The sequence below is a fragment of the Vipera ursinii genome (assembly GCF_947247035.1).
Source record: "Vipera ursinii genome assembly, chromosome: 2".
In the NCBI taxonomy this organism is placed as follows: domain Eukaryota; kingdom Metazoa; phylum Chordata; class Lepidosauria; order Squamata; family Viperidae; genus Vipera; species Vipera ursinii.
The window spans coordinates 216,279,326-216,300,351 of NC_139513.1; positions in this window are offsets into that span (position 1 = coordinate 216,279,326).

The window sequence follows — 21,026 nt, forward strand, 5'->3', positions numbered from 1 at the left end:
CCTGAGAGCTTAGACCTGATAACAACGGGGTACAAGAGTCAAGTTCTAAAATGGGCTTAATCGCACTGCTGGCCGCTCATAGCAGCGAGGCTATCAGGCAGCTGTCATCTTCTTTATAGTGCTGAGCTATGAAAATGTCATGAACTCTGTAAAGAATAATATTTATTTTTATTAAACACCTCTCTTATCACAGGTTAACTGCAGGGTCTCTAATTACTAGGCATTTGTAGGGATGAATAATGATCTCTGTTGCGATATGTCAGTTGTCTACTTGTCCGTAAACAATGACCTTCTGGTTCAAATTCATCACCAACAACCAACTTTTTCTTACCATGTCAGCACCATCAACTAATGCTACTCACTGCTCCAGAAAATTGAAAGAAACATTTCAAACTTGCTGCAAACTTGGAAAATAAAAGTGGAAAAATCTTCACTTTAAAGATCATATTCTGAACCTATGATTTTCTACAATTCAGTTCTGTTGGTCAGTTTGTAGATCAATAGAAATGCCCAGGATAATTTAAAAACAGCCCTGAGAATAAAAAAATACTGCCATACAGAGGAAACATTGAAGAGCTGCAGGTAGTCCTCGACTTACAACAGTTTGTTTATTGACCATTGCAAGTTACAATGTCATTGAAAAAAGCACTTAACGACCATTTTTCACACCACCATTGCAGCAGGCCCCATGGTCACATGATCAAAATTAAGACCCTTGGCAACTGACTCATATTTATGACAGTTGCAGGGTCCCGGGGTCATGTGGCCTCTGAAAAGCAAAATCAATGGGGAAGCCAGATTTACTTAACAACCCTATTACTAACTTAACAATTGCAATGATTCACAACTGCGGCAAGAAAGCTTGTAAAATGAGGCCAAACTCACTTAACAATTGTTTCACTTAGCAACAAAAGGTTTGGGTGGTCAAGGACAACCTGCATTTTAATATACAATCCATGATTTACCAAGGAGGGTCTTTTTCACATCCTGAGAACTGTGAACTTAGAAATATTGCAGCAAGGGAACTCTACTGAAAGAACACAGAAAAATGTACACAATGTTGTATGCACTGTTGTATTAAAACTAGAAGTCACAGCTGGCACATCTTTGATTTCATTTTCGTTACAATACAAGCATAAAAGAATTAACTGACCACAGAGAAGCCTATTCCCTACATTTCTGTCAGTCTATACAACTGATTGTGTAGGCCTTTGTTTGATTGCTTTTTGAGCCTCACAGCATGCAGGAGATATTATTTTTGGAAGGAGAGGAGATCGATTGCTTTTTTCTTTTTCTTTTTCTTTTCAGTAATGATTAACCTCTTGCAGAGTTTTAAACAGCCTAAGAAAGAAAGACATCATTGCATGATACATATACTGGAAGTAGACCAGTGGTGGGATTCAAATATGTGAACAACCGGTTCTCTGTGTGGATGCCGCTTCCGGAAGTCCATTCTGAGCCTGGGCAACAAAATATTAGCTACCGGTTCTGCTGAAGTGGTGCAAACTGGCTGAATCCCACCACTGAAGCAGACTCTTTAACAGCATTGACTAGCATAACAGCAGGTGGTACAAATTTAAATTCTGGTTGAAACTGTATTAAAAGTAAAAAGCTTTGATCACAATATGAAACTATGGCACCTTTAAAGCTTAGGCAGTTTAGCCATTTTATTCAAATCTAGAATGAGTTACAGCCAATAGTTAATTCTCCTTTCCAGATTTAAGGCATCAAAGCGGGTTGTAGGAAGGACCCCAAAGTGGAACAGTAGCACCGTTACTATCCCTGTTTTTAAAATCTTCTATTGAAATGCAACATTTCTTATTGCAGAAGCAAAATGATTAGAGGAACCCACAGCTATTTACGACATATGCCTGTTGTTTTATAAATAAAGCAAAAGGGACACTAACTTTAAGGTAACCAAGTTTTTATTTAATAAAAGAAAAGGTCTCTGCTTCAAGCACTGACTTGGCTTCCACTAGTTAACTCCGTGGCTTCCCCCCACCCTCAAAATCTGGAAGAGAATGATCCACTCAAAATACACTGCTCCAAGGGGGAGCAGGAACTTTTGTTCCAGGAATGGCACTGCAAAAAAAAAAAAAAACCTCAGGGTCATGTCCTACATTTCAAAGACATGGTTACTGGCGCTCATTAAGGATTGCCAAAATACTGTCTGAAAAACACATCTGTTTTCTTCCTGTTAGAAGAAATGTAAGGAGAAAAAAATAAGGAAAAGAATCTTTAGTGATAACTTGAACTCAAAGCTGACACTCTCAAAATTGGTTTAATTTCTCTCACTCTGAATATCTCCATACCAGTCAACTAACTTAGTTATCTTCAAAAACATTTGATTTCCATCTCTCCCTGACTCAGGTGTGATTGCTCGTTCTGTGACTGCTGAACATTCTCAGCTAGCATTGAACAATTTTGTTTCTCCTCCTTTTGTAGATTTTCTGCCCTAACGTTCCCCCCCCAACTTACAAAGCTGGGATTTCTCCAAATATATAATATTCTCTCTTCTGTATGGGTGATTTCTCTTTTGGCTGTATAAGAAACAGCACTCAGAGAATAAATCTGCAATTATAGCTGATAATGTTTTAATAACATTATCCTAAACATCTACACTCATTACTGTGGTTGAACATCTCTTCAACCTCTCAATCACAAAATACTGGTAGAATGGCAGGTATTGCTACTGCCAAGAGACACACCCTGGGTACTAAGAAGCCAATAGTCATACTGTATCGGATTTGCCCGGCTTTTTTGACATTCACTGCTCTAAAGAACATCACACGGTGCTTTTCTAGTTTAGTCATGATGGAGAAATATCCCTGTTTTTTCAGGCTGATTTATGAGGAAAATGGTGTTGTTCTGTTGAGATTTACACCCATTTTATTAATTAGGTCTGCCGTCTTGTGTATATTTTTGCTTTCTTCAAAATGACCAGTCACAGATTTTATTTTATTTTTTTTTAAAAAAATCCCTTTAACGGAAGAGTAGAAATAACAGATTTAATCTGAGGAATTAGGAAGAAAAATGGCTCTGTATGTTTGCCTTTCCCCATGAGAAAAATCACATTTCATGCTTTCACCTTGCTTTATTTTCAAAAAACAATCTGGACTATAAGAAAGCATTCTGGTAGACAGTTTTTTCCCCCCTGTATAAAGCCACTTGATAATTGTTTTAAGATTTCCTTTCCAAACAGACCATAAAGATAGTGTGATTGTAACAAAATGTACTTTCATATAAGACCGTGATAATAATCAGTACTGGCCAATTAGCAAGAAGTTATTTGGCAACTCCTTTATACCTCTATTAAAAGTAAATTAATTTAAAATGAGCTCTATAGATAGCCTATCTAAATTGCCCAAAGAACTCTTATAAGAGCAGGAAAGCTTAATTTAACCTTTGCAAAAGTTGCAGTGGCTGACTCTTAAAGAATCCATAAGAAGAGTTAGGAGCTTTTTAAAGAAGCACACGTTTACCGGTGTCTGTGTTGCATCCAGGAGCTTCAAACATTACCCCTCCTATTGGCACTAATATGTTAGGGTTACAGTGACTAGGTTGAAAACCATGGTGTGGTCTATTTGATTTTGAAGGAGTATTTCATATGATCCCAGACACTGATTTGTAAACCATAATTATAGCTTGGTCTTACGTGTAAATAAGGCTAGGGCTTGTTTAATAAACTATGGTTTAAAAAACATGCTTAGCATAACTGCAGGACAGGCCTATTATATGTATGTGTATGCTATATATACCAACTGTACAGTATTTGTCAACTACAAAGCACAGTTTCCTGCTGTAAAATGCCAGAAACGCTGGATATTACTTTCCCATTGTTTTGCAGACCAAATCAACTGCAGCCCACTCAAACCATTCAAAAAAAGCAATAGGAAAAATAAGTGAGGGATTATTTCATAGCTCACTCTCCTCCCTTTTCCCTGAAGAATGAAGTGTCCACATGCATGATCAATCAAAGGGAAACATGATTTGGATTAAAAGGGATCAAAAGGGATGGAATGTGTGTGAACTCCATCACTATCTGACTACCTTTGTGATTCAGTTCCGCAAACCCATTGTTACTTTCTCAGCCTATCCTACTTTTCAGGGCCATTGTAAAAATAAAATACAAAGCTTTTTGGATAAATATACTGAAGTAGATTGGTGTGGGAAAATGTTTTATGTAAATGAAAGAAGTAAATAAATAGGAAAATGTCAGAAATGAGACACCCTCCCCTTCAAAATGGCTGAATTTTGAGACACAGTTTGTATCTTGAAAAATGACTCTCTTGGGTAGAAATGGATGCCTTCATTAGCCCCCATCTGCTAATTAACTGAGTTCATTCAGAAGAACATCATTTAAGCAGTTACAAAAGATTTTTATGCCAGGGCCCTTAAAACTCATCTAACTATACACAGAGATGGAGAGATCAGATATAATTATAGGAACAGATAATCTTTAGTAATTTATTACTATGCATGCTTATTCACAGGTAGAATTACACTGCATTCAATGAGTTCTATGTGTAGATAAATGTGCCTAAGATTAAAACCTAGGGCAACTTACATGGCTTATTAGCACTTCTTCAATCACATAAATCAGTGGTTATCAACCTTTTCTTCACCACAGACCCTCTTTAAATACCTTTTGTGGCTCCAAACCATGGCCATGGACCCCCCCCCAAGACTTAACTCAAGATTTAAATCATAACAGTTCTTCAAGTCTTTGTGGACCCCCTGTGACAACATCATGGGTTCCCAGGATCTGTGGACCACAGGTTCAGAATCATTGACATAAATAATTCCTCCAGTCCAGAATTTCTATTGAAATAAGTCTGAGACTAGTAAGGCTCTCCCTTACCTAATATTTTCAGATTTTTCTTGGCATTTCAAAGAACACAAACCATCTTATGATTGAGTTCTCTTTCAGAGAACAATCTTATATTAGGTTTGTACCACTTCAGACTGGAGAGGCTCATGTGACTGATGGCTGCTCCACCTTGCTGTATATTTTAGAAAGATCAATGTCGGGGATAAAGGATCTGTTTTTCTAACTGTAAGATTATTTTTTCATGTGGCAGATGCAGAGCTCAATATGCCTCAACTGAAGACAGGTTTAACAAAAGGATAGTAATCGTATACTTATAGAATAGGAATGAAGTTTTTTATTAAAGACACTTGGACCTAATAGAAAAGACAAAGAAAGAAGTAGTTGGGATAGTCTAGGTCAGCTATTTAGCAAAGAATACAAAACACAATAGGTAAGGGCCGTAAACAAATAATTGATAAATTCTGACATTGTAGCCCCCAAAATATCTCTCCATTTTGTTTTGCACACAGAAAGAGGAAGCTCTGGCCTTGTACACACCTTCCCAGCAAATAAAACACATTTTCTGTTTTAAAAAAATACATTAGGATAGCCAAGCAATCAAAATGTTCATCCTAAGTTGTTGTGTCACAGTATTATTAATGACACTTTAGATGTATGGCAGTCCACGTAAAACAAGCTGCAATATTTCTTAACCTGTTTGTGCAGCTGTGAAAGAAGTGTAACATTTGAACAGATGAGCTGTCTTTATTGTAGATTGTCTTTTCAACTCAGGTGTTGAACACTATGGGTTTTGAATGGTGAAAACACAACCCACAACTTGGCGCTCGTTGATCTGAAGCATATTACATATTGTAGAAACAGCAGAGCTTTTGTCCTCTGGGTACCAGCTTACCTGAAAGTAAACTGAAAAGTAGCATAACAGATGTCAGCCAAAGTATTAAGAATCCATAACTGTTTGTCAAGAAATAAAGCAACTAATATCTATCTTCCCCACAGTGATCCAAAAACAGAAAAACAACTAAAATACAAAATTGAGAGTTGCAAGACAAATCTCTGTCTGTCTGTCTGTCTGTCTGTCTGTCTGTCTCTGTCTCTCTCTGTCTCTCTCTCTCTCTCACACACACACACTACAAGCTTTCTGGTTTTTTGATGGCTTCAAAGATATCTGCCAGTGATGCACTGTGACTTCTACTGCAGCTAAATAATGACTATCCCAGCTTCTTAAACCACCCCGAGATTCTTTCTTTGTATTTTAATTGGGAATTCCTTATGAAGGACACTGTCTTCTTTAAATAAATTATTATGGGGTCTTACTTTGAATGTACTTGATCCCACAGCTTCCCAGACTATTGACCGAAACATTATACATCTAGCATAAAGATCTTGTATAAAGATGTGTAAAGTCCCTGATAGATGGATCTTGGATATTTTCGTGATTCACCTGTTTTGGAAAATGAATCTAATCATAGAAGAAACTTCTCCAGGGACAGGGAAAATGGCTAAAATTAAGACCACACAGAACACTCAATGATAAACATCTAGGGATCAGAGAACAAGAACACAGTGCCAGATTTAAAAACTGAAAAACAATATCCAGCAGGCTATACATTTTCTAAATAGATTTGTAAAAGTTAACTTTAAATTTAGCTCTGCTGAGCCAATATGACAAAGATTTGGCAACTAGTAACATCCAAATTTACCTTAAATCAGATGTATTTTCAATAATGACAATTGGCTTGGAGTGAGGTGTCTGCTAGGACCTTCTGACTGGAAGACAATATTCTCAGCTCTCACAATTTGCAAACCAGGTTTAAAGATAAAAATCAGAGATATTTTTAATCTTTCCCAAATGAAAATATTTCAGAATGAGATCATGCAAGGAAAAACAATTAAGTTGTTTTCCCTTTTACATAAATATGAGACAGTTTAAAAAGAAAAAAAAAAGAAAATCAAACTTTCAGGATAAGAAAACAACAAAGGGGAAAAAGCCGGAGCTAAGCTGAGTATTCATTTTCAAGAAACCAAAATAAATTCATACATATATGTTCCCCTATGTAGAATACTTCCCAGCAGAAACTATACGAGATGTACATTGAGAGAGTCAATGAATAATCAATCATTAGCCAAAGGCCACAGTACCAGAAACTTCTGGTAACATATGGTTATCTCCAGTGCTTTTTTTGTAAAAGAAAAAGGTGCCGGAACTCACACATGTCATACACCCGCCTTGCCTACCCTACAAGGTTCGATCCAAAAAAGGTGCCGGAACTCCGTTCTGAGCATTCTATGAGAAAAAAAGCCCTGGTTATCTCGATGGCATCGGAATTGCACTACATTTTCTTTTTTAAAAGAGAAATCATGGGATTGAATCTAACCCTGAAACTAGATGCATATGATACATTTTACTTTATGCCAGGTAATGAAGCCAACTTACAGAATGACGGAACATTATACAAAGGGCCAACAGTAGAGCAAAGCTGAGGAAACTTCCATAGCTTGATTTCAATAGTTCATTTTACATTTATTTATTTATTTGCTTGCATGCTTTGCTTGCTTGCTTGCATGCTTTGTTTTTTACATTCCCAGAGGATTCATGGTGCTTTAAAAATAAAGCAAGTCAATGGCCTTTCATAAAATCCTTTTGGACAAGATCAGTTCTTGTAATCTGGTGGATCTGCTGCTGGCTGAACAGCTGTACTCCATGAATACTTCTAAATGATTTGTGTCTTGTCCTGAGGTAAATATCAGCTAGGATATCCAAGGGATCCCCAGTATTATTTCTATTCAGTATTTTTATAAATGACTAGGAAGATAATATGGATCAAAATTTTTATCAAATTTGCAAATTGCACCAAGATAGTGGGTATCCCCGTAGATCGGTTATTATCTTAGAAGGCAAAAATGGCAATTCAAGATAACCTCAACAGACTTGAACATTGAGTCAAATCTAAAAGGATGATATTTATCTTTGAACTCCTGCATTTGAATAGGAAAAATAAAACACATTTTTATAGGATTGAGGTATAGGATAGTGGAGAACTGACTGGGGGGGCAATGTGTATGAGAACTGCCTAGGAATACTAGAGAATTGCCAGCAGCATGGGACATCAAATGTGAAGGAGAAATTAAAATAGCTATTGCAACCTTGGACTGCATTGAAGATTATGTTCAGATCATGGAAGGCAATGGTTCATTTGGACTATATACTCGTAATACCATAACCAGTTCTCAACGGCGACATGGTAAACTTGGAATAAGTTCAAATGAGAGACAAGAGGAGGGCAAGTAGTCGGAAATAAGCCGTATGAGAGATGGCTAAAGCTGTTGGGCAAATGTATGGTTGGCAAAACAGAAGATGGAGGGGAGGTATCTCAGACATCCATAAATATCTAAAAAGTTACCATGTGCAAGAAATATCAGGTCTGCTGTTTATTGAATCCAAGCAGGCAAGGACCAGTAAGTAGAAATTAGAAGGTGGTTCAAGCTGAATATTAGAAGAAATTTTATGACTGAAAAGGCTGCCTACAACAGTAGAGGATTTCCTCTCAATGGAGTTCTTCAAACTAAGTCTGGATGTCAATCTGTTGGAAACGGTATAAAGGATTTGTTCACTGAGCAGGGGGTCGGACTATATTCTATATAAATCTTTTCTAACTCCTTTCAAATCTATAACTCTACAAGTACAGTGTATCTAATTCACATATGAAAGGGAAATAAGCAAATAAATAAAGATTCTAGCCTAAAACCCGCCTATGTTTTGAAAGCAATTTATCACCAGAAAAAGCATGGTGAAAACATCCCTAAGGATTGCATTTTGATCTCAAAAATGTCTCATAAAACAGAGATAATCCTAATGCAGTTAGCAATTTTGAAGATCTTCATTTTGTTAGAGTTTTGCCTTTCATACAGCTCTCTGGAGGTATCTGACAGGTCACTGGAAAGCAGAATGCAGAATAGGTAGACATATAGTTTGATCCAAAAGGTTTTTCTTGTGTATCTGAATTCTCAACTATATGTTTTCCAAGTGCTCGAAAATCAGTAATTTCAATTCCAAGTAAGCACAATGCAGATTTGTCTGGATATTTCAGTTATTATTATTTATTTATTGTTGCTAACCTTCTACCATTCTTCCTTCGTTTCTTCCCATAGCACTAAGAAGAAAATAAAGTGTCTAGGGAAGAAACTGATATTTATTATAAAACCAAAATGAGATTTCTTGCAAAAAAAGCACATTGGGGTAAAATCTGCTAAATCCATTAAGAAAAACTTGGGCTAGACCTAGGTTTTTCAAATGGAAATGTGTTTTATTACTACAAACTGCTCCTGTAGCGTAATAATAAGAATGAAATGTTACAATACATTTCAACACAATTATAATTTACAAGCAAAACTATTACTCACTTCAGATTGATTTCAGCAATATCAGCATTACAGTATTATACAACTCAAAGAATCCTTTCAGAAATGAACTAAAATGCAAAATATCTCTTTTTCTATTTACACATGCATACTATTCTGATGTTCATTTCCACAGAAAAATACTCATACAGATAATGATACACTACAAAGTATAGGTGGACTACAGGATTTGTGAACTTTTTAAACTGAGCTTTCACTTACAATCTGATGATTTATGTTGAGATGGTCTGTGAACTCCACACTACTAGAATTCAGAGAAATAGGAAGAAAAAGGAAGCATAAAGTACTAATTTTAGTTTTAAAGTATAAACTTTCTACAAAGTAAGAAAAGCAGCAAGAGTTGTATTTGCCCAGCACTGGAAAAATGAAGAAATACCATCTGAAAAAGAGATAATCAAGAAAATACTGGACTGTGCAGAAATAGGCAGGCTGACATTGAAAATTAAAGAAAAAGAAGACTCAGAATATTTTCAAATATGGGATGTATTTTATCAATGGCTGGAAAAACGGGGTAGAGACTAGGATCTTAAGGTGTATTATTAAGCAAATTGGACCCAGACAACACGTTGTTTACTAAGTACTTATGAGTTGTAAATAGAGAAAATTAATAAAAAATATTATAAAAAAGTAAGATCTTTATCTTAGTGACATATGTTTGTGTTAACATGACTTACAGAAAGTTCTCCAGGATGATACCTGGTTGAAAGGTATCACTGTAGAGGCTACAATGTCATCTGGACGGTTATTGATCTATTCAACAGGTGCATTTTGTGCCATGTAAGGGATTGCTGTCTGCCAGGCGGTTAGCCTGGATGTTTATAACCCACATCTACCGCCTACATGGAATGCCCCGAAGAATAATCTCGGACCGGAGGGTACAGTTCACAGCCCACTTCTGGCATGAATTCGTTCGCTTTATTGGATCATCTCAGGGCCTCAGTTTGGCATACCATCCGAGTAACAATGGGGCAGCAGAGCGAGCAAACGCCATGGTAGAGCGGTATCTGAGATGTTATGTGTCGTATCAGTAGTCCAACTTGGTGGACCTGTTGGCGTTCACTGAGGTGGCACATAATAACGCAGTGCACAGTAGCACTGGGTTCTCCCCATTCAGGGTGGTGTCTGGTCACGACTTCGTCCCCATTCCTGAGTATGTTCAGGGGGATTCCTTACCATGCCAACCCAGGGAGTGGATGAGACAGGTGGGGGAACTGTGGGATACAGTGAAGAAAGCCCTAATAAAGGCTGCAGAAACAACTAAAGAACAGGCGGATAAGAAAAGGAGACTTTTTAAGCCCCTCCAGGTGAGAGATTTGGTGTACCTGTCCACTAAGTATTTGCGGCATCAAGTACCTTGTAAGAAACTAGGACCCAAGTTCCTAGGACCTTTCAAAGTGACACAGGTCATCAACCCTGTAACAGTACGGCTCTGGTTGCCCAGATATCTGGGGAAAATACATCTAGTCTTTCACAGCAACCTGCTGAAGCCGGCCGGGGTATCATCCTGTGAATCAGAGGAGGGGGGTCCAGGACCCGTAAGGAACTATCACTTCGAGGTCCAGGTAATCCTTGACTCTCGGGTGCATAGGGGGAGGTTGCAATATCTCATATTGTGGAAGGGGTATCCCATGACAGAGGCATCATGGGTAAAGGAGACGGATGTCCATGCACCTCGTTTGGTTCGGGAGTTTCATCGCCAGCATCCAGGAAAGCCGGGTGGGGGAAAAGCTGATCCATCCAGTCAGGTGGATGATTACTCATTTGTATCCTCTTGTCTTCCAGGTGGAGCCCTCGTAGGGGGAGCCGCCTGTCGAGCCCCATGGGCCCGACATTCAGTGTGGGGGGAGGTGGAGTCTCACGTCGGCGTCTCTCCCCTTGATTCCGGACACGTGAAAGGGCATCACCGGGCAGCTGACTGCACTGCCTCTTGTCTATCTGGTACTGCTACCACTGCCGAGCTCTCCGTGGACCTTACCGATGAACAGCTGTGTTCAGGTCCTTCCTTCTGTTTTGCAGATGACGACGGTCACCCTGGGCATCTTGCCCCTTCCGCCACCTGCCAGCTGACCCCGGAAATGCTGGCGGGCACAGCTCCACAGTCGGGCCTCCCTGACGGGTCTTCTGCTGGCCAGCTGGTCCTAGAGACGTCGGTGGAGGCAGCGGAGTGGTCAGAGTTTCCTGGTGGGTCCGCAGCTGACCAGCTGTTACAGGGAATGTCAGTGGGGGCAGTGGTGCGGCCGGAACTCCCTGCCAGTTCTGCTGCCGGCCAGCTGATCTGGGGGGTGTCGGTGGGTGCTGCTGACTTGCAGGCGACGCTGCCATCATCCTACACGCCGCTGTCATTGGACTTTCCAGGGCTTGCTTTGCCTCAGTTGAGGCTTGGGGGCGGTTTGGGCTGCACCGTCCCTCGTGAGGCTGGACTCAGCAGGCCCGGACATCTAGAAATCAGGGTGGGGGTTGCATGGTCTACTTACCTGGTTGCCGGTGGACTGCTGGATGTGGGGGAAAAGGGCTGATGAACGCTCGGGGGGATGGTGAATAGGAGAGAGCAGCAAACGGGGCTGTAGGGGAAAGGAGGGATTATAAGGGATTGTGGGCAGATGCTAGTTTGTGGTTTGGGGGAAGGCCCCTTTTTCTGACCGGCTATGTAAGCGTTGGGAGCAATTAACAACCAATGCTAACTTTGCTTTTGCTTTTAGTGCTTTGGAGTTGAATAAAGCCTCTTTCATTTTGTCACACGTTCCTGTTGGAGACTCGTGCTTGCTTTCATCAAAGGACGTGTATTGACACTTACTAACCTCTTCATTAAAGTTTGGATGCATTGTACAGTTGTAATCTCATTTGATCAGTTTTTGTAATCGGGTAATATACTTTTCTATATGATTTTATTCTAAAACGAAGGACAAAGTGATAATGCCTAACAGTGAATATTCAGGGTTCAAGAGCTAACTGGACTAAACATTCTGTCCTAGTTCCACCATGGCAGTGGGGGAACAACTACCACTGTATCTGAGGGAAGTAGAAGGCAACAAGTTTTTCTTTCTAAGCCCTTATAAGTTGCCTCACTTTCTTTGGCATCTGCTGACTTATGGGCCCATTCTGCCTAGCACAGGCCACAACTTTAGAAACTTTTCCATAAGATTGCTTGAAAATATATTTTGACTCTGAAGAAGCAGAGATCCAACTACATGTTTATTGTGGCATTTTCAATCAGTCAATATTCAGCAACAGCTTTCCTTATAAAGAAGAGAGAATATTTCTGATCATATGAATGACGTAATACTACTGGATGAAAACAGGGTTCTGAGGATATGTGAGGAAAAACTCCATTTTTATTTAAATGTAGTCATGATCTTTCTCTTTTGTTTGCAATATGCTTGGCACTCAAATTCTGTGAAATCTTTCTAGTAGGTTCTTGGCTGGTATCTTCAAACTGTATGAAACATCTGGAGTAATATATATATATATATATATATATATATATATATATATATATACTTTGTCAGCAAGCCAAAAAATTTACACACACACACACTATTTATATTTATATTTATATTATTTATATTTATATTTATATTTAGCCTGCTAGACTTTCCTTAATTGAAATATGTCCCTCAATACACTTATTTTATTTTTTTATTTATTTTAGTAGGCTACCTAATTGTATGTGACTCAAGGCTCTGTAGAAAAGTTAAAAACAAGACGTAAAAAAACGAAACCAGTGACAACACACAAATACATCACGTTGGAGAAATACAATTCTACACAGATAGTCCTCAACTTACAACCACAAATGAGCACAACATTTCTATTTGCTAAATGAGACAGTTATTAAGTGAAGTTTGCCCCATTTTTATCACCTTTCTTGACAGAGTTGTTAAAAGAATCACTGCAGTTGTTATGTCAGTAGCATGGTTGTTAAATGAATCTGGCTTTCCCACTGACTTTGCTTGACAGAAGATCACAAAGGTGATCGCATGAACCCAGGACTGTCAAGTCCAGGGAAATCAGGAAATACAGACAGTTCAAATGAATATAAAGATGTAGAACATGCTCTCTACAAGAATATGAACTAGTAACGGTCAAAGGAAATTGGTGGTAGATAAGAGTCATAGGAGGTCAAGGTGGGCGGGACGTAGATCTCTTGTGGGCACAAAGGAATTCGAGACTGATGACGTACTTGACCTTCCCTCCGGTTTAGCCTGGACATCTCCAACAAGGGCACTGCAACTGTCATAAATATGAGTCAGTTGCCAATTTGTCTGAATTTTGGTCACATGACCATGGAGATGCTGCAACAGTCGTAAGTGTGAAAAACGGTTATAAATTACTTTTTTCAGTGACTGGTCACTAAATGAATTGTTATTAGCCAAGGACTAATCTGTAAGTGTATACTTACGTATGTATGTACAAAACAGCACTTGCACAACTTCACAAATCATCCTAGCCTAGGGATCCTGGAAATTTTTAAAATTTTCATAAAAGGCAGCATAGTTAAGGCCATGTGGATTTCTTAGTGTTTTGATGCAGTACCAGAGGACAGGGCCAGAAACAGAGAAGACACTTCTGGAGCTGCAGCTATCCTCAAAATTCTACTGCAGGGGTCTTCAAACTTGGCCCTTTTAGGACTTGTGGACTTCAACTCCCAGAATTCCTTAGCCAGCGTGCCTGGCTGAGGAATTCTGGGAATTGAAGTCCACAAGTCCTAAAAGGGCCAAGTTTGAAGACCCCTGTTCTACTGCTTTAGATTTTTGCCATTTAAGATTGTTTATAGTATTGGGTCATGCCAGAAACTGTAGTCACATTTTATCAACTTAATAAACCTTTACTGGATAATCAATGTGTGGAGACAGAAACCCAAGCCAGCCATTTCTGAGATAAGTGTTTATACCACAAGATATCCTGCCAAAATTAAACATTTTTACGTTCAACTGTGGAAAACTATTAACAGCCCTTAACTATCATTTTGCCATTAGTGAGATTTAAAGTGCCTAACTATGACAGAGCTTATTTGTATCAGAAATATCATCATCATTTAACTGGCATGCCTTATATAATGAAATAGCACAAATAAGCTATCGATTTCTTTGGCTCATGGGTTAAGTAGTGCAATGGGCTGTAGCTGAATTGATCATCAATGAGCTTTTCATATCTGATCAATAAAATGCATCAAGCTCAACAAAGCCATTCCAAAAGCTCCCCCCCCTTTTTTTTTAAAAAAAAAGAAATTATACAATTGTCTGCAGGAAAATACACGTTGGTTTGTGCTTAAATTGTAAGCCGCCCTGAGTCTTCGGAGAAGGGCGGGATACAAATGGGATTAAAATAAATAAAATAAATGATTAAGGAGCTACAAACAGGGGTGACATGAGACCCTATGAAACTCCAAACTAACTTTTCCCCTTTTGAAAACAGATCACTGATGGGCTTAATATTCATCTCCACTGATGTGTTCTTCAACATTGTCTAATTAGGGTCTTATTTAATGAGGCAGGGACCATGCCTCCACGTAAGGAGGAATTTATAACCTTAACAGAACTCAGTTAAGCATTCACTTCCTATTAGATGTGAGGCATCTTTAGAAGAAGAGTTTAGCAAACAGATGGCTATATGAATTCTATGAAGTATTTTAACGACATTTGGGACATTGAAACTGAGAGTCATCCAACAGAATCTGGCTAAACAGCACCCTGAATAACTCTAAAGAATGAATTGCCAAGACTATAAAACCTAAGTAAAGCAAATATAATTAAGTTTGTCCACAAAATGTGAACAGCATTTCATTATGAACTACCAAGGCTCATCAGACCCCAGAAAATCATCAAACTACTTGGAAAACCTTTGACAATTTTAAGAAAATGCAATGGCAGAGAAATTACATTTTTTCAGCCTTTGTCACTGCCTACTCTGCTGTTTGACCAGACTAACAACTGTGAAAAAAGTTTCTCAGCTGGATTTAGAGGTCTCTTACCCATTTTTGAAGGTGAAGCTTCATAAAACAGAAAGTTTTCCCCTTTATAATAAAAGAATGTGAGGAAAAAAGAACTAGAACTTTGCCACTTTAATTTTTTATATGATATATAGATTTTTTTATTTAAAAGTAAATCTCAGTGGAATTCTTGGATTATTATTTTAACCTTCTTCCTAATAAATTTTAGCAATCAGAATCCCAAAAGGTTTATTTTGGGGTTTAGCCAACTGCAATACAGGTCTATGAAGGGAAGACCACCCTAACAATTATCCACATCTTACAGTGATGAACAGCTGCTGCAAGCTAAATCTCAAAAAGTAGTCTGATCATGATAAAGAAAAAGATGTTATGTTCCTTATCTTCAAACTGCCACCTACAGCCAAGTATAGAAATATCAGATCTGGAATGTATTCCACCAGAACTGGAGGGCTAGTAACAAGTTGGGACAGACCGAAGTTTGTCATTGCTGCCATGGCATCCTGAATTGCTTCAGCCGTGGCAGTTTCTGGCATGAATACTGAGATCCCAGGACTATCATCCTGGAAATCCTCAACATCAAGTGTGAAACCATCTTTGGCAGCTCATTTAGAGAAACTACTGAGTATTACTCTCTGAGAACCAGCCAGTCATGAGTGCCAGTAAAGTATACAATTATTCCAGACTGTCATTTATATGTATTGTGTAGTGCAGGGGTGTCAAACTCAATTTCATTGAGGGCCGCATCAGCATTGCGGTTGCCCTCAAGGGGCCAGGTGGGTATGGCCAGGGTGGGCGTGGCCTACTGGGTGGGTGTGGCTAGAGTGCATATGGCCTACTGGGTGGGCGTGGCCAGCTCTACATCGTTCGCATCAAGGGTGCCTATGGGGGCCTGGGCAGGAGTGGGACAGATCTGAGGGTCTCTGGCAGAAGGAGGGTCTCTGAGCCAGGGCCAAGGCAGGGGGGGCTGTTCCCTCAATGTTTCCAGGATGGCTTCGTGGGCCACATGAAACCACTTCGCGGGCTGGATCCGGCCCCCGGGCCTTGTGTTTGACATGTCTGGTGTAGTGGGTTCGTGACCGCATGGCAATATGACGGACAAAGGTTTCAGCATGGCAGCTCTTTATTAGTGGAAATACTGAACGGAACAATAGGAGTTACCGGTGCCCCTTATATACCTGGCCAGGTATGCTCGTGGCCAATCCCTTTATTTGCTTTTCCCGCCACGTGCTAGCCAGTCCTCCATCACAGTACAGCGCCACCTGATGGTGTCAGTGATCCGCTGCTTGTGTTCATTCATCCCCGTACATAACACCATCATTAGGAAGTTTGGATAAAGAAAAATCCCATAGATCCCCATGCCATCCACCCATGCTCTGATTTGCTCCAAGTTGACCAGGTTTGTGTGGATGGGTCAAACTTAATTGAAACTAATATTCCTAGCTTTGATTTTGTGGCATGCTTGCGTTACTTTAGTGAAAAATGTGCAACTGCAATAAATACTTGTTATACCAGAAGCTGGCTCTATGTGTAGCTGGTAGCATAGAACACTGGTGTATACTGCTTAGAATCAATACTTAACAGTTTGTCCATGTGATGAAATAACCAGAAGAAGGAACAAACATAAAGTAGTTTAACATCTTTCTCCTTAACTGGCATATTAGTCCTCCAACGACCTTCTTTCCATGATTATTCTTATTGAAACCCTTTCATATCTCCTCACAGTTTTATCTGCAAATTCTCTCAAGTATATGAAATTAAAATGCAGAGTAGGAAAGATAGAAACCTCTTTTTTATTTCCCAGTTGACCTGCTCCGGGTATCAGCTCTCAACCAATCCCTTAAAAAGGCTACTAAGGTCAGGCAATGTCAGTGTCCAGCGTGGTAGGACATCTTGTCCTGTGAGCCAAGAGCAGAATTGTTAAATATATTTGGGTTTCAATGTATTATTTCTTTGCAAGAATGAACACATGCTGTATTTGGTGCAAAGAAGAAATGTCTATTTATGTATAAATGTTTCTAGCCTATGGCAGATGGCTTTAAAATAGTTTAAATAATATTGCAAATAGCATCCAGTGCTCTTGGGTGTTGGATGAACATTTCGTCCTATGATTTATTTAGCAGTTTTGAAAGCTAATTTATATGTAAATGAATGCTAATACTAAGAAAGATAACTGATTTATTTTTAATACCCACTTGGTGTTCCTTAGCTCCTTGCTTAATAGTTTGTCCTCCTAACATAGTCTAGTTTGATTGGGGTGATTATTTATAGAGAATGAAGAGGAATTTCGTGCAATTGTGCAAATACTTAAAGACTAAAACCTCAGCGTCACAGTCCATTATAAATAGCTGGGTGACATCTAAAGTTGAATTCCCTTGAATTTGTTATTAAACTGCACTATATTTCAATCGCTTGCAGATCAGTTACTTCCATGATGAGCCAATACGGACTGTACAAACTGCTTTCAAAGGTGACAATGTCTGTAAAATCATTTTACAAAGAATGGGAACATAATTATTCAAAAATCATTGATCGCTTATGGCCCATCAAGTCCGTGTCAATTCTTACTGACCACATATAGACCTTCTCCAGAATGATCCGTTCCACCTGATCCTCCAGGTCTTCCAATGATGCACCAATTATCTCTTTAATTGAGTCAATACATCTTTTGCTGATGTTCATTCTCTTTTTCTCTTCTCTTCCTCTTTCCCCTCTGTTATGGACTATTTCAAACTACGTTTTTAATTTGCTGGGTTAAAATTCAATGCCAAAAATTGTTTTCTTTCTCTTGAAAAAGGTTTCTCTGTCTAATTCTCAGGACGTCACTTTGTTTTAAAGCTTACTTTAATGTTTTTAAGTTCGGTAATGTTGAGTCATGTCTCCACAATTGGTCACGTTCATGCTGCCTCTCAATCGCAGTCAACTCTTGTACTAATATTCATTTCATTTGAAACTAAATCAACCTTAAAATATTTCACCCTTCTCCTCGGTTGTATATTGCATTTAATTGTCTAATTCCATGATCTGACAGACCCCTTTCTCACTTTTAAAAGAAGCCCTTTTGTTGAAGCAAAGGGACATAAAATCACTAAGACTATGCTTATTCACAACGCAAAGGAGTGGCACCTTGAACTATTAGTGAGGACAAATATTCTTTCTTTTTTTTATTTGTAGAGAATGCCATATGTATAAAAACATTAACATATACATTTGAATTTACTCTGGCTTTGAGGAAAAGGCCCTGGGAGGGAGGAAAGGGTTACTGAGTTTTGATAAAGTAGAAAACATGAGGTAGAGACTCAGATCAGTCCCTCCAGGCTGGACCCAGCAGGCCAGGGGTAGGCAACCTCGGCTCTTTTATGACTCATGCATAGCTGACTCAGGAATTCTGGGAGTTGAAGTCCATGAGTCATAAAAGAGCCGAGGTTGCCTACCCCTGCACCAGGCTTTTCAGATTCTACTAATGCAGGGGTAGTCAACCTTGGCTCTTTTATGACTCATGGACTTCAACTCCCGGAATTCCTGAGCCAGCATGGCTGGCTCAGGAATTCTGGGAGTTGAAGTCCATGAGTCATAAAAGAGCCAAGGTTGACTACCCCTGTACTAATGTAACCTAAAATAGTGTTCTTCAAACTTGGCAACTTTAAGATAAGTGAACTTCAGCTCCCAGAGCTGGGGAATCCTGGGAGTTGAAGTCCAGACATCTTAAAATTGTTAAGTTTGAAAAAACACTCTAAAACAGTAAACTAGCATTTTACAGACACTCTTGTAGCTGGCACATATGAACAGTGCAGTCAGAATTTAACCCAGAAGAGGATTAATGTATCTTCATGTATCTGCTTCACCTCTTCTTGCCTTAGGAAGGCTGAATACTTATATAGATGCATAAACCCTTCAATCCTTGTTTCTCTTTTGTTCTTGGGACATCTGAAGGCTATCTCTGTTCCTGGGACATCTGAAGGCTATCTCTATCTATACAGTTTTCCAGTAACTAAGAAAGTACCAGACTGATCTTTCTGTTGATAAGAAAACCTCTCCATTTTAATGATAATTCTAAATATTGATTGCGATTGATAATTCATTTTTTTTCTGTTGTCTGCTCAATCTTGCATTTTTTTCATAAGAACCTTGTCATTGGTTCTTTTGTAACAGTTTGGATCATGGTCACAAAAAAGTCATCCGCGTCTCCTAAGGCTATATACTCTTCACTTGTTGTCTCTTTCACTACGTTTTTGCCTGATTCTGAAAATAATTCGAGATAATTATTTGTAGTGCATTTTTCTGACAATGAAGCCTTGCTCCATTCCTGTGTCCAAAAGGTGACTAAAAATCACGTTTGCGGCTGAATTACTATGTTTCAGATATGTTTCTTGGTTGGCCTATCTTAAACAGCTGACATCTTCCTACTAATTTAAACGCTGTTAAATTTTCCAGCATAGCCCTGCCAATTAAAAGCTTCTTTTATACTATTCTCTGTTATTGTTGACAAATAATTAGACAGAAGAAGCTATAGAAATGTGGGTATCTATATCCTATCTGCATAAGCTTCCAAAAGCAAAACCAAATTTTAATAAAGCACAGTGACATATAGTTTAATCATTTGGCAGCTCAGTATGTTTATTAACACTGAAATCTTCAAAGTATCATTTGCAGTTTGACTCTCCGCAATAGAGATAAAGATTCGTGACAATTCTGGGAGAGGAGAATATGAAACCAATTACTAAGCAAATCCCATTTGAAATCCATCTGTTATGATACTATATAAAGGAGGAATTTTATTTTATTTTAAAACCCTTCCATACCCATAATTACTCAGAGAAGATCAATGAATTGGTCAAGACTCATCCCCTCTCATATATATATGAATAGCTTTAGTGAGAGGGAGAGCCTTATAAATAAATCTGAAATAGTACCAAAGTTCAAATAATAGAGGAAAAATTGTGGATTTCCTCTATGCGGATACCATCACTGGCAACTTCACACTCTGGAGTAACTTCCAGTGATGTAGTGGATTTTTTTTGCATCCCATAAAATGAATCATAGTCAGTTATACAGAATGTCCAGTTCACTAAGTTTTATGAAAACTAACCACTGGTTCACATACATATGAGTCTTTTTCTCCCTCACACATCCTACATATTGTATATTTTGAGATGTTAGCAAACACAAAGACAGCTCTACTCGGGTTGCCTAAGAGATGCAATATCCAGTGTACCCATAAAGTTCTCACCTTTGAGGTTTCTCAATTTCTCAATAAACTGTTAACACCATAGAAGACAATGCAAGCCAATTCCATATCATGCCAGGAAAACTGCATTAATGCATTCCTGAAAGTCAACAGCAGTTGAAGTCTGCTCAAAGGAAAATTTACATAATAAATGTATGAACATGCTGCAACAGACAATTCACTGGGGACATACTGTAACAATGTAAAAAAGGCTTCCTTTTATATGTGCTTAATCCAAAACCAACTTTGGACATACTTTTCAAAAACGAAAATATACATTGGGGTCTAAAGAAAAAAAAATAAAGAGGCGAATTCCTGTTTAAATTGGGTACAAAGTAATTCCTGTCCATTAAGCAATAAACCAAGAGGTCTTGGGCAGTAAGCCAAATTGGTTTTTAAACAAAAAAAAAACTTTGCAAATCTTTGGATCACCAGGAAAACATCCTGGGAAATTTAAAGTGGATTTCCAAAAGAATGATAGGATTCATATAATTTCCCCAAATTAGTGAAATTACGGCGTGAAAAGAAATCCACTATTTAATACAGTGGCCATTTTACAGACAAGGCCAGAAGATAACTGAGAAACATTTAAGTCAAACTCT